The sequence below is a fragment of the Patiria miniata genome, unplaced genomic scaffold (genome assembly GCF_015706575.1).
Source record: "Patiria miniata isolate m_02_andy unplaced genomic scaffold, ASM1570657v1 HiC_scaffold_1, whole genome shotgun sequence".
Classification (NCBI taxonomy): domain Eukaryota; kingdom Metazoa; phylum Echinodermata; class Asteroidea; order Valvatida; family Asterinidae; genus Patiria; species Patiria miniata.
Window position 1 is genome coordinate 29,569,717 of NW_024037047.1, and position 13,620 is coordinate 29,583,336.

Sequence of the window (13,620 nt, forward strand, 5' to 3'; positions counted from 1 at the left end):
TCACTATACAGGGTGGATAAAAAAAAATATGAAACTGAGATGTTATTTCTAATTGGAACAGAAGTAAGGCACATGTGAATCAAAGGGAGATATCCTCTGAACATTAGGGTTGAATCTCCTCTTTAAAATGACACCCTGATCATGTCCTTACATTCACGGTTGACTGAGCAGTGACCAGTTTTATGAAAGGGTCTATTTAGAGAATTGCCCCACTTTTCAATTGTGGTGTCATTTGTCACAGAGTGAAAGGCTATGGTTGCCAATCAAGGCAGGTGGGGAAAAAAAAGAAGAGATTTCACCATGAAAAGTGGCGCAATTCTCTAAATAGACCCTTTCACAAAATAAGTCACTGCTCAGTCAACTGTGAATGTAATGACATGACCAGGGTGTCATTTTAAAGAGGAGATTCAACCCTATCAGAGGATATCTCCCTTTGATTCACATGTGCCCTACTTCTGTTCCAATTAGCAATAATATCTCGGTTTCGTTTTTTTTTATCCACCCTGCAGAGGCAAATCTGAGCTAGCCAATATTTCCATATAGAATACAATGTTACATGAATTTTTTTTTGCCAAAAATTAGTAACAGATGTTGATCATGCATGTTTATGGAGTTTACGTTTCTCGTTTGGCCTTTACCCTGTGGTGTTGAAATGCAATGTCATAGTCATTGCAATCTCATGGTGAATTCACACAGAAAAAGCTATCACCATACGGTACATGTACATGTACTTCCACAGTATATGACCTCGTACCAATAGAATAATGTGGCGCAAATGTCTTCACTATTTTGTCAAGTGACATAGTATGCATACATGTTGGCACTGTGAATGTGACCAATAACTATTGTAGTGCACACACATTGTATGCATTATCAAAACATACATGTACCCGGTAGGGTTAGGTTCACTATTTGGTAGAATCATTTATGACCATCATGCCAATGTGAACTGTAAAATCGCAATAGGCCGCAAGTATTCTAGGGTCAATTTTGGACTGGACAATCTTGTTTCCCTGTGGCTTGAGTTACTGTGCCATAATTCAGCGCAGACTGAGGGCCTTGAACGCAAAGTCATGAACTGTAACCAATAAATCTGCATGTTTTCAATGGAAGTAACGAAAAGAATGTTGGCATATGATCCACGTCATAAAGTTTTTTCAAAGTCTGATCACGCTGGCTGCCCCAGGGCTTACGAGGCTTGCTCCGTGCACTAATTGGAATCCATTTCAGACCCTGGAGGGGTTTGGCCTGTCTGGGATATATGCAGTCTCAGGATGGTCGTTGGTAATGGAAGCCCGCATGTCACAATATTATTAGGCAGGTGAGACCATTTTTATTACCAGCACTGAGCATCGGGAGACCCTGCTGTTGCTGTCAGAAAAAAATATGCCACGGTGGCCGGGTCAAGATGGCAGCTGGGCTGTCTGAAATGTCAGAGAACTGCAATTTTGCCAAAACTCGGAATAAAAATTTGATGTTTCTCATATGTTGAAGCACGTGGGGGGGGGGGATGGGTTGAGGTTATCCATCAACTGAGTGACATGACGTCTCTTGTATCCGTCTCAGCCACAGACATGTGCTGAGTGCTGACATTAAAGGGAAGATACAACATTTGCAAACATCAAAAAACGAAATGATCAAATTATCACGAAATACCTTACTGGATTGCTAGGGATTGACAGTCTAAAGCATCCTGTAAAATCGTGGCTCCTGGTGTGCTGACATTTTCAAGAAAAACTGTATTTTTCCAAAGCTGGTTGGCCGACCAGCGTTGGAAAAAACTGACTTTTTTCAAAAACTGCTCCTATTTTTTGATATTTAGTTATTCTGCATTTTCTTTGCAATAGATTACACACCTGTGAAGGGGTACAAACCTGCTAGAGTGATTCTTTGATCTTACAATTCCCCAAAGTCTTTACGTTTCTCCGTTTCATCTTAAGTGGGGTCGGGGAACCAGACTACAAGAAAATGATTGGTTTTCTTGTTTTCTTTTTCCAGCATAAACAAGCCCAAAACGTGAAACAAGTCAGTTTAACAATATTTGCTATAACATACTAATCCTCCAAATCCATTTATTTCTAAAAATTGCAGCAAAAGCAAATGTTGTACATTCCCTTTACATGTAAAGATGAAATCCGCTGAACCTCTATGGCTCCATCACAACAGGGATATTGAAGCTCCTAATGTTTTTAACTTGTGGCCTCTCCATGTGCCCAATACTTTTCAGCTTTCAATCCTGAACTTGCACAAACATGTGGAAAATCCTTGTGGGGTCTTATTTCCAAGATCTTAAACCCTAAAAAAAGTTGCCATATGGCAGCAACAAACAGCGTTGATCACAAAAAAAAAAAAAAAAAAACCCAAAACACCAACCTGATCAAAAATTAATCTCTGTCCACTGCCATCCTACCAAGTATTATCGCACCTGGAAACAATTTAGCAGATAATTTTTCCAACGGCCAGGGGACCGTGACCAAGAACTACTCCCCGGCCGCACCAGGGGTCCCATTTGTCTAGCCACCGCCAGTCCTGTAATTATTTCCGCCTTCTATTAGTGGGTGCCTTGAGAATACAGCTACAGAAAAGTGCTACAACACTGGAGGGGGGAGGGGGGGGAGGAAGATTAAAGGGCTAAACTGAGGCGTTGACATGCAAAAGTGGATCGGAAATATACTTCAGATATCTACATTTCAAATAATTTTTAAAAGTTGAACAAAGAAATTGACTGGAGCGGGGTCTGAACCTGCAGCCTTTGTTCTAGCACCGTTCCAACTGAGGTGTGTGTTCTTTCAGCAAAACGAAAACAATTCACACACATCCTTATTTGTTTTCGTTTTGCTGAAAGAACACTGAACTTTTTTTGTGATCCGTGGACAGAACCTTAAAACGGCGGTTGTGTTTAAAACTCCGTAACGTGAAAAGTACATGAGTGATTTGAATGATTCTTGTACTAAAAGAAAGCTTATGAATTGCGCTTTCATATCCTAGATTCTTAAAGTCCTACATGCAAAACTTCACTAAAACAATGGTCCTGACATTTGGGTTCCTTTTTTTTTTTTTTTACTCACCCTGTACAGTATATGCCATGTAGCCAGGGATCACGCCCACATTCACGATGCTACCTTAGCAACATTAGACAGACCTTTGGAATAGCATGATTGCAATTAAGCCTTCAGTCAGTGCAGCACCCGAAAGTGCTCGCACTCTATGGTCTCGTTGATTCTTTGGTGAATTAACACAATGTAATCTACGTCTATTTCAAAGTAACCCTATCTATTTTCTTCCTCATGGAGGTCGGCTCTTGATAAAAAAAATTTGTAACATAAGTGCAGTCCTAATTAAAACATTCCAGACATATCAGACAATAATCGTTAATGTGGGGTGTTGATTACGTACAACACTGTAAACAATCGGCACAATGGGGGCAGGGCACAATTCAACACATCAGGAATTGAGATGTACATGCATCTCCATGGTACATGTAACCATCTCAAAAGGGCCTTACGCAAGGGGGGGAGTGGACATCTTTAAGACTCCACGATGGATGTTACGGGCTCATGACTGCGACTATGTGGTGCCTCAAGGCAAATATTACGATATCTATAATTCATTCATCTGCGGTGTTAATGGATTCCTGATCCCGCGGGGCGACCGTGGCTTCTGCGCTAATTCCTCGTACCGGTTTCTATCCAATTATCCGTTAATGTGACGGTTCATCTTTCATGGGTGGACATTTTAGTGCAATTGGCTGAGGGTCTGTAGGACAAGTAAAACTTCCTCTCATGGGAGTGCGGCTCAGGAACAAGGGAAAAGTAATTAGGTTAGATGATTTCCAGCGAATTTCCCACCGGTAGTCCTTCGTGTAACATCTGGTCGGAATGGTTTCATCCAACTATTGACATTTCTACAAATACAGAAAGGGCCTATTCCTCAGTGGGAATACATTAAAGTTTCTGTGTAGTTCTGTTTTTTCAGGAAAGTTGCAGTGGAGCATTTCTCCAACACTTAACCTACTTACTGTAATCATGCTGTAATGTTGGTCACTTCTCCAGAGGGAAAGCTCCACTCTGCCCACACTGGTACCTCCTGAGGGCAGTTTCTCAGACCTATTTGACCCATTAAAACTAATGGCTTGACCATTAAAACTTTGTAACAACTTCACACTTTAGGGAAATAAAACTTGTTTCCAATATGTTATCAGTTCCAACAAATAATAGTCACATGTACAGTGGAGTGTCATGGCCTAGCGGTTAAGAGCACCGGACTCATGTTCTGGTGCTTCAGAGGCAACAGTGACGTGGGTTCGAGCCCGGGCGCGGACACTTGTGCCCCTAAGCAAGGCACTTAACCATTATTGCTTCGTCCTTCGGATGGGACGCAAAGCCGTAGGTCCCGTGTATTGTATAAGGCCTAACACACGTAAAAGAACCCAGCAACGCTTATCCCTAAGAGAAGGGGTTCGCCCCGGTGTTTCTGGCAGGAAGGATGTGTATGTACATCAAGTTGGTGTGATGTTTCCCCCGGGATGCTTTGCAGACTATATGATACAGATACAGATACAGTACATTTGTACAATGTGTTGTACAACAAGCTGTAAAAACTCATCCTGCAATTATTGAAGAGCGCCCCCTGTTGCCCGAAACTGGCCAGGGAAAAGGAAATCAACAATATTTGGTTTCCAGGATGACTACCTTTCTGATTTGCTGAACAATTGTATTAAACTTTATTTTTGCGACACCAGAAACCATGGTAATATGATGAGAAAAAAAAAATCAAATTTATGTTATCTCAGAATCACATCTGCTGGTCACGGAGGGCCAGCCAAGTGTCCTCTTATGACTGACTAACTGACTGACTGACTGACCAACTGGCACTTTTGACTTGGACTGGTTGTTGGTTGGTGGACTGAGCCAAGCAGTGCTAATTGTATCGGAGTTGGGGCTATACTTCCAAACACCACTGTGTCCACAAGATGCATAAAAGGATTTTCATTGAGTATCCATTCTGAATCAATCAAATCAATGGGTCCAACTTGTCAGCTGGCCTTGTTTTGTTTTTCTAAATAAAAAAAAATCCTGCTCTCTGCAGTTCCTCTTACATATAAACTCTCTCTGGGCCTTTTCACACTATTGTCTTCCCTACCCATGTTGAGCTCAACAGGGGTCCAAAGTAGGCAGAACCATTTATCATGTAACAGGGGCAGTCAAGGCAAACCGTTCACATATGGGTCATTCCATAAATTTGGAGTCCAAAAGTGTGACATTGTTTTGTGTCCCTGTTACCCCTGACCTGTGTAATTTGCCATGCAGGTATTATTAAAATTAACATCAAATAATTTTATTTTTCATATACTTTGGCAGTGACGTAATCACTCTTGGAGAAATGTGTAGAAGGCATTCAAGACTGTGTCCTGTGAATTTACAATATCTTACATCAGATGTAACAGCGACAGGAAAAGAATTGGACCCCAAAATTTACGGAATGACCTGTATACACCACTACTGTACATGGGTCAAGTTGTACCAGTAGATTGTTTGGATTTTACCCGTGTAGAGCAATGGACCCATGTAGAAGTCATGTTGGATTTTTGCTAGTGTGAAACAGGTTCCCGAAGTCTCCGTGTTGGACTGGGGCCAACATGAAGATTCCGGACAGTGTGGAAGGCCCTTCTCCCAGCTTACAAGCAGATGCACACAATTATCCACTGCAACCAACTACACGTATACTGACGACCAATTACTAACAGCAGCCCCTACACCACTGCTGAACTTCAAGCTTTACACTTTCCATGTCTTGACAGAAGTTTCTCTGAGTTAAAACTTACAACAATTAGTGAACTGTCATCGACGCTTCCCCCCCCCCTCCCCCCCCCCCCCCCCCCCGCCCCCTCCCCCCTGAGAACTTACAGAGTATAATTGAGGTTCGGCCTGATTGACTCCAGACATGTTGTCGCGCGCACTCGTACTTCTGCGCTGCCACTTCAATGTGCCTTCCATTTGTGAGTGATACAAACTTGATCAAATTGTTTAATGATTACCTCGGTGCACATTAGCGTGGCAGACATTCTTTGATTGGAAATTCTTCCCCCAGTAACAACCGAACCGAAAAGAATTTGTAGGTCTGTGAATTGCCAGCAGCAAAGTCCATTGGGAGGTGGGAAGATTTCATGTCCTACTATAAGTTGTGCCACCTTGCGGAGACACTCACAATCTCATTCATTCCAGAACCACTGCCATAGTCATGCCCATCACAAATCAATCATTAAACATCCAGTTCCAAGTCAAGTCATCAGCCATTGAAATTGCGACAAGGGTCTCGTTATTCTGCATCCCTTCTTTCAAGTGACCAGACTTGTGAATATCCTTGTGACAGACTCGACTTCAACGCTGTCCAAATCGTGAAAAAAACAAAACAAGTAAAAACAAGTACCACAGTCTAATCGAATCGAATCTCTGTCAGTGCCATACAAAGACAGGAATGTTAACGAAGCGTCTCTAACGAGCGCCCTCAGAGATGTTGCACCTTTGGCAGTCGCAATCATGAAATGTGCTCGCCATGCCGCCCTGCTCAGTTTCTGCATCACGACTCAGAGCTTAAAGAGTATGCCTCTGTTTCCTCACAAGATCCTTGAACTATTATGACAGTTGATCCGCCCGACAAAGCAAATGTTACTTTTCTTTGTGAGTCATCAGTTGGTTTCTGTAACTTGTTCCCTGGCGAGTCTTCTCAAGGATTCCCTGCATGTGGTGGTACATGTGGTTCACAGTTGGCAAACTGACCTTGCAGATCCACACCTCTCCAGACATTCCACACCTGAATGTTAACATACTGGAATCCTTTCAGTAAAACATGCGCTCTGTGTGTGAACGTCGCTTTTTGACCACTTTCGATTGCCCAGTGGACGGGACGCACGTGTGCACACCCAGGTTTGTGTGTGTACAGCGCGAAGGGCACGTGACTAATTTTACCCTGAATGTGAACGAAGCCATAGCGTCTTCGCGTGAGGCTCAGGCATCTTCGGCAATGCGTTTGAATGTCTAGCTCCCAGTGGTCTCCCCCAATTATGTCTAAAGGCTTACCGTTAACGGGGTACTTAACCATAACCACAAGAGGTGGGGATTTCGATTTTCAAGTTTATTTCATACTAAATAATGCCAGTAGAAGATACACATGTATACACATCAATGCTGCAGTCAAGTGCATCACAAGTCCTCATAAGGGTTCAACTTTGCCGATTGCCTGCGAGACAGTTGATGTCTGTCGGGTTGTTGGTGACCCATATGTCTGCGTTGCAGTTTGGGTCTTGTTTGCATTGCTCTCTGCATTTCTTACCTCGATATGGAAACGAGGCTTTGTGACTTGTGACTGGACTTGTGATGGACGCGACTACATCACTGACAACAAAAAAACAGACATAGAATGTACTTACTTCTAGGAGGAGAGTTGGCGAAGAGATCAGTGTCACTTTCTGAAGCCTGCAGAGAGGGGGAACAAAAGTAATAACACATTTATAATTGTGGAATATATATTCACCAGCATCAATACAGTCAATATATGCGTACATGTAGCCCAAGTTTGAGGGAAAGGTCAAAGCCAAAATTACACAGAAAGCTAGGGTTGATTAAAATGTACATGTATTGCAAAACTGCATTGCTGCAAAGGCCCTGGCGTGGGCGGAGAAGCAAAAAAGAAGAGGCGGGAGAGGGAACAAAGTATGCAGTACCAAAAATCCCACGGTGCAAAGGGAAGGGATTGATAATCAAGACGTAAAACATCCACAGTCAGAAAAAAAAGCACAGACATGTACATAAAACTTTAGATTTTTCCTTACAGCCTATGCTCGCGCGCTTGTCTAAATTCTCCCCTTTAACAGTTGCTTGGTCCTTCCCTTGACAGCATTCCCCCAATCTGATCTACTTTCGCGCCTGGTATCTCAGCTCCCCTGCAAATCCCAACTTTGGCCCCAGATGACAAGTAGGGTCACACTGTTATTGCACTTGAAGGATCATTTAAAAAAAAAACCCAGAAGGATTTATTATATAAAAATTGAAATACACAGTTGACATGTGCGTCAACTGCTTTCATTTTTTATCTTCTGAAGCCTTACGTTGGGCCTCTTGGGAACAACTTGGAGTAAATCCCCAGTCTGTGACAAGTTAAGCGCACTGCAAAGCCGAGAGGGGCTTTCTTCAACATGACTGTGAAATATCTGCCAATTCGTTTTACACCGGCCGTGTGAATGGCATTGTGAAAATCGCTGTCAGCTGCTGGGATAGGCCGAGTGCATCCCCCCCCCCCCTATCAGCAAAGCTTGGTAAATCACACTACAGGTCAACAGCAATGACAAATGCTGACTGCAAATCAAGTTTTGTTTTGTATTCAGAATAATACAGGGTGGGTCAAAAAAGTGGAACTCAAACCCCCAAAATTATATTTCATAATAAACAAAATATGCAGCACTGAAAAAAAATAATGACTGGAAAGGCAATTACATAAGATACTTTTAGATGAAAAAAATGACTGAAATTGGTCAATCCGTTCAGAAAATATCACGATTTAAACACAATGACCCTAAAACCTGTCTCGTCCAAAATATGCAATTTAAAGAATCGTCGTCGCAATTGTCTTCAAACATCAACAGTGATAAAATCTCAGTTAAAAAAAAGAAGGAAATTTTACAAATCAAATTGTTTGCCTAACCAGGGTTGTTATTATAAAGATATTGTGTTAACTACCCGGTACAGTTGGTGACAGTTGTTGAAACAAGTACATGTATTCTATGTCATTTTCTTCCTTGTTCAAAACAGTCAAAACGCACAATAAGTTGCTTTTAAATATGAACTATAATTTTGGGGGTTTTGGTTCCGCTGTTTTTGACTCACCCTATACAAGAATTAATCAGTAGGATTGAAACATGTGCAGCTCTGAGGTCTAGACATGAGTACACATGTACAGCGTATGTGGCTGAAATTGCCAAATGAAATTTGACAACATTTGGGAATCGTTCCAGGGTTTATAGTAAACGTACTTTCAAACCATTAAAATATATGTTAACGGTTCATTGGGAAAGTTCAAGTTCATTATACTTTCATCACCTGTTATGTCATTCCTGTTTCAACAACATACTCGATGAGAATAGGTTTCAGATATTGAAATGATGAAATGATGCAGTAAATCTATGAGTCATTTCAAAATGCTGTCTGCCCGAGCCATTATGATCACCGTGCAAGACACGCAGTGACATAATGAAAATGGCATCGGGTCATTATGTTGTACAAGAATTGAGCACAATATGCAACAGCAGACTAAAAAAAAAAATTACGGGATAATTAGACCAAAAAGCAATTAAAGGGTTCCACTTTCGTAATGAGAGTTCGTGAACTGTAGTCAGATTTCATACAGAATGACTGGACCCAACACCCATCACCGTACAACGCCATCCGTAACAAGTACTGTAAAATAAGCCGCCATCATGAATGAACCATGCCTCTGAAATATATCGGTCAGATATGAATATCCACCTCACCAAAAAAAAAAAAAAATGAAGAAAAAGAAAAATTTGGTCGGTAATCGGAGACGGCTACTCATCTGGAAATGCATCACACACACTCTTGACGGTGCACTACATGGGCACTCAGCCCACTCCAGTGCCTGAGACCTCAACGAGGCCCCTCCTTGACAAACTTATGCAAATGACCCGCTCCGATACAATGGCAACCCGATAGCCGTACGCACGACGAGAGGATCTTATTGGCTGCTCAAAAAATGCGGTCTTCTGCCACCACTTTACACCAAAAGGGAACAAAAGTGGGCACTTATGTTCCATTTTCTCCCCTATAACTGTGGCAATCTGCAGAACACTTGCACGAGGAGGAAAAATCTTGAAAATTTGGTGAGGCAGATCAATAAGGTGTTTCAAGTATTCATGTGAAATCTTTTTTTAAACTACGCCTCAATCTGAAATAATATTAAGGGGAGGGGGAACACACATACTGGAATTTGTATCCTTGTGGAAACATTTCTTTGTTCTCGTGTGGTAAAGTTTTCGAGTTTGAAAGTGTAGTTTCAAAATGCTCTTATTTTAACCAGAAATAGTTCCTTGGCTGAAATTCGGACTTAATATCCCTTTTCTAAAACTCTACCATTTTCGACAGATCAACCCACCTTGGAAATTCCTAAATTTTGAGTAAAATCCATATATCTATTTCGTGAAAACCTTGTGGAGACGTATTCATCTATAGAAATTGCCCTGCTGTGGAGACGTATACAATCTTTTGTTCCCAATTGTGTGCATGTCTCCAGAGGGCACGGTGTATCAGATCCCAGAAATAGATAGATCTACATCCATGTGTCACACATAAACATGTGTACATCTGACACATGTGTTTGAAATTATTTTTGTTTACAGAAATGAATTACCTGACAGCAATACACAAATTTCAAAAGGTATACAAAAGAAGTACAGTCTGTTTGTCATAAAGACATTCTTGTATGCACATCAAAACCTTGTCAATTTTACAAAAATGTATTTGCTCACCTTAGTTAAAAACAGTAGGTTTGTTTTCAAGGAAATCTGAGAGGGGAAGTTTTTCACAAGAAGCGTACAGAAATAATGCTACTTGTGGGGGGGGGGGGAATGGAAAGTCACCACACAAACAAAATAACCCCCAAATTGTCCAAGGCATCAAAATAACTTATGAATTGTGTCTAGACTTATTTTTTAATCCTACACCCACAATGGTTTAAACCGAAAAACCTCAGTTCCCCCTAGGCTTAATTTTGAAGTACTTTGTTACAAAAGTACACCTGACCTCGGGCAAACCTAAAAATTTTATTGTCAAAGAGTTCTCCTTTTCAATTTTTGAGGGCGCAGGATCAAAAATAAAATAAATTGTAACAAGCTGGGGGATTTGCATTAAGGCGAGGATTTATCGAATAAATAAAAGTGGAATGCCAAGTAGGGGGTTTATCTATTGGAAGTAGGATTACGGTTTTGGTAAAAAACCCTGAAGAAAAAACTACATCTGTTGTGCATGAAGCAATGAATATAATTTGAGCCTTTGAGCTCCCTTTTTTTCCTGTGTCCCTTATTTTCAATGCGAGGTGGATTTGGTATAAGAAAGCCGGAAAGGAAAATCGAGGGAATTTAGAGGATTTGGTATGCCCATGAGAACTGTTCGGGCAAACATCAGGAACCAGGTAACCTCCTGCAGGCAGTGTGTGGGTTTTATGACCCGTGAGACCTTTTGCAGAAAAAAAAGGGAGGGAAAAATCACAAAATAATCTCTGAAAAGCACTGCCCCTGGAGGCATCCGTATTACTCTGAAGAGTAGATTTGTAAACCTACGTAATCTCTTGATGCCAGAAAATATATTTTTTTTCCCCTGATTTTTTTTCTCTCTGTGAGATTTACTCTGAGCGACTGACACACTGATTTCAAAGTATAACAAGACTTCTCCTAGAGTTCCCGTTTAGTTATGGCCGTTCAAATAAAGAGAAAGAGTGTACTGCTCTAATAAATTCTCGCACAATTACAAAAAAATTACATGCATACATGTACACCATTTATCAACTCAATCAATGATGTTTGGAATAAGATCGTTGTCGTTGTTTCAATCATTAGGCCTGCCTTAAATCACTTTTCACAAAATATCTTTTCAGCGAAATATGACGCAAGGTCGAAGGACTCTGACAAATCGTCACCGTTTTCACAAAGTGGAAAACCGCAGTGTCGGAATGCCTTCGCGTAACAAAAGGATTCCTACATAAGCATATGAGGTGTTTCACTTTGTGAAAAATGGTGACCAAATGAAGTGCCATATATATATAAATATATTAAATAACGCAGACCATGTTATGTGGTATCAAGTTTGATTGGAATTTCAGAACACTGATTTGTGGCAAAATATACACAAAACTGAACGTGACTAATAGTGATACCTCACTGGCTATACCACTGAACATGACCTAATATGTCACGGCAGTGTTGTCTCTACACATCAGCGCTGCGATATCTTGATTACAACAGGGACCACGTCAATCAATAGTCAAACACTCTGCCAATTGACCCACTTTGCATGAAATGAGGCTGATTTGAGGCCAGCCAGCCAGCCAGCCAGCCAGCTAGCCAGCCAGTCGGCCGTCCACAACAGAACAGGAAGATGTTCTAGAATCACCAAAACAGTAGCTCGCTCGGCAGAGATTTTTCCGGAACAAGCGTTCGCCTAATGACACTCTGGCTATTACCACGCACTCCATGCCCTCAGGGAGAAAGGGGGGGGGCCTGGTTGCATACACATGCAGCGTGGATATCCACGTACATGTATTTCGCTGGGATGTTTTCTGAAACTGCTCTCTGGTCGGGCTTAGCATAACATTTGGTGAAGCGACCCCTCACCAAGAATAGCACTGCAAATAAGATGCTTGGGTTTCTTGAAGGTAATTTATGGCAGCGACTGATTGTTTTAAAAGTCATGCGTTCACACCTCCAATGTAAATGTACATGCATTTGTACAATAACTTCATGCATGTTTCATATCAAAACAGACTTTGTACCGTATATTACACGAACATAAGCACAACAGAATTTCTTAATGTTTACATGCATGTATGGTAGTTTATTATCACCATGATAAAATATCATGTTTTACGTTGACCTTCAAGGAACAGGACCACTTTCCTGGTAATGAGACACATCTAAGGAATGGCCAGTTTAGCCACAGGGTCCGCGTGGGTGGATGCTGGGCTGCACTGGAAGGCCACAGTGATTCAGCCCACAGACTTATAAGGAAATCCGATTGTTCTATTAATTTGCCTAGCCCTGCCCCCAGATACAAGTTGACCAAACACCTTCAATTCTGTATTATTAATATTCAATAGTTACTGAACGATTCCTAATAAGGCAAGAAACCTGTAAGATAGCTGTAAGATTGGAATGTTCATTTACTGTATAAAAACCCAGTAGAATCTAGGAATCAGACGGAGAGTGTCACAGCCAACCGAATAAACCACATCACCCCAAGTACCACTTCGTCTCTTACTGTCTTACTTTGTCTATATAACCTCACGGGTTATATTATGCTTTGAAACTGCACATGAGCAATACAATTTGTTTTAATACTGCACTAAGTCCCCTAAAGATGCACCCATTCCTAGTTGAAACTAGAGAACTGCTTCCTAAGATTGCGGCAATACATCTGGTCTACACTTAATCACCTATATTTATTGCTTATTGAATTTATTCCTTCAAAATCTTGAGGGAAATATGGAAAGAAAGAAGAAAAAAAAACCTTGGCAAGGCGCCCAACCAATTTGATAAACAGCGTCATCAAAATCGTTTTAAACCCTCCCCTCAATCCCCAAACAATGCCTCATCCAAACTACGAACCTGAGTCCCACCGCTCCGGCTCGACTGCGGCCAACTGCTGGGATCAGGCCCGGACCCCGCGATATTGAAGCTGACAGTTGCAAATTTGCACTAATAAGCCGTGTTGGGTTCCAATAAGGCCCGCATTAGGGTTTGTCACAAACTTTCCCCAGTCACAGACAGAGTGAATTAATGCTGATTGCCACCGAGGGTTAGGCAAGGGACTAACCTTGCTTCTTTTTCCTCTCTCTCTC

At 41.5% G+C, this 13,620-nt stretch overlaps 1 protein-coding gene across 4 annotated transcripts in view; it reads right to left on the reverse strand.

Annotated features, from left to right (window-relative positions):
- The window catches only part of LOC119728197 (autism susceptibility gene 2 protein-like), a 69,458-nt gene that overhangs the window by 38,643 nt on the left and 17,195 nt on the right, over positions 1-13,620 (reverse strand). For all 4 annotated transcript variants that reach the window (XM_038200353.1, XM_038200328.1, XM_038200345.1 and 1 more), the window contains exon 2: positions 7,430-7,475. The gene's annotated coding sequence lies outside the window, so the exon portion shown is untranslated. The remainder of the gene's footprint in view (positions 1-7,429; positions 7,476-13,620) is intronic.